Source organism: Cupressus sempervirens, chromosome 3 (assembly GCF_028749045.1).
Source record: "Cupressus sempervirens isolate cs-2001-9-10 chromosome 3, ASM2874904v1, whole genome shotgun sequence".
Taxonomy (NCBI): Eukaryota; Viridiplantae; Streptophyta; class Pinopsida; order Cupressales; family Cupressaceae; genus Cupressus; species Cupressus sempervirens.
The window spans coordinates 348,277,057-348,278,867 of record NC_143120.1 but is presented as its reverse complement, the minus strand read 5'-3'; positions in this window follow the sequence as shown (position 1 = coordinate 348,278,867).

The following is a 1,811-nucleotide window of genomic DNA, read 5'->3' as shown; positions in this document are numbered from 1 at the left end:
TCATGAATTTGGCTCAATACAATTTGTATCCACTCTATTTTAAATACATTTGGAAAATCTAGGGCTGGTGTTAAACCCTTTTTCTCAACAATTTTGTATATTCTTCCTTCAAAATGCTATTTTCACACAACCTGTTGTATGCACCTCTTATTTCCATGTCACCAATGCTTCCTATCTTTCAATTGTAGCATGTTATCACATCTTGCACCATTATCACATTCGGTGGGATTGTAAACAATGCACACAGAAGGGTCTTGTTTATAAGCACTGTCAGGAATGGCTTTAAATGTAGGCTGCTTAACTTCATTACTAGCTAGTTGAATGTTTAAAATTTCCTTTCCTTCAACATTTTTTGAACTTGATGCCATTGTGGCAAGCTAGGGTTTATGAAAATTTAAACTATGTAGCTTGGCTCTTCATAAATACCTTAGAAAATCTGACAAACTGGCTACACAAATCTTTTGCAATCATTTTTGATGGATTTCCAGGTCACTTCTAGCTCTTCTCGCTCTTTCTTGATTTCAAAATGATGAAAAATGAGCTAAAATCAATCATATACCCTTTGATAACTTTGCATTTAATGCTATGTACTTACACAACTGCAAGCTTGAAAATAACCAATTTTAGGTTCATCCGACATTCGTTGATATTTCCATCACTCGAGAGCTACAATGAGCTCAACATCAACTAACTAGTTTGATAGCTTGGCTTAAACTAACATTTCAATTGACACATATAGGAAAATTTTCATCCTTGGCAACAACATGAAAAGCTTAAATATTTGTCTTGAATTTCTAATAACATCTTGCATCTTTATTCATGCTAATGTATTCTTTTCAGTACTATCTCCTCTTGGAACTAATGCATGATTTAACCTTTAAAATATCAGTCCCACATACCTCTTGTTTGCCTAGTTTGATGAGGTGTGATCACCTGACCCATAGGGTGAAATGATCTCTTCTCCATTTGATGTGCTACAAAAATATTTCTTTGTTCATGTCTTGTTCATCTCATCTTTGATGTGTTCAACATCTGCCTTGCCTTTACCTTTATCAAACTCACAACTTGGTACCTTTGACCTAGCGGGACAATGTTTACTGACGTGACTAGTCTTCAAACAACTAAAACATGTAGTTTGACTTAACCATCTTTTGTAATTACCACTGAAGTGTGTCCTAATACAATTTTCAAGGACACATCCATATTCTTGATAATAATGATAGCTATATCTTGTATTATAATCCTAATTGTAAGAGTTCCCATTGTTTCTTACCTTTGTTGGCTTGTTTTATGATCACATGGATTTAGATCTGCATTCAAAAGCTCTATGTCCATACTTCTAACAATTTTAGCAATATCCTTCAAATCTTTGTGTATGAATGGTCTTGATTCTGAATTCATGTTCCTAATGACCTTGCTTGTTGCACTTATGAGAATGAGTCATGTTCTTAGGCTTGACATTCTGATTTGTAGTTTTGCTCCTATAGACATTAGCAGTATGTCCTTTCTTACCACAATTATGAAAATTAGGTTCGGAGTTCTTACCTTTGATGACCTTTCTTTTGCAACTTTGGATGATTCTCCTTCTTCAGTGCTTGTGTTAGCCCAATCCTGATGTATCATTGTTGGATCTAGGGGATCTCAACAATTGCTCAAAGTATTTGATGGCTTCATTTGGCTTGTTGAAACTTTCAAAAAATTCCTTTTCTCTCTTTAGGTCACTTTGCAATTATTCATTTTGCAACTTCAATGTAGTTATCTCAATGTCCTTGACATTCAATTCATAGTTGGCATTCATCATATGATTGAGA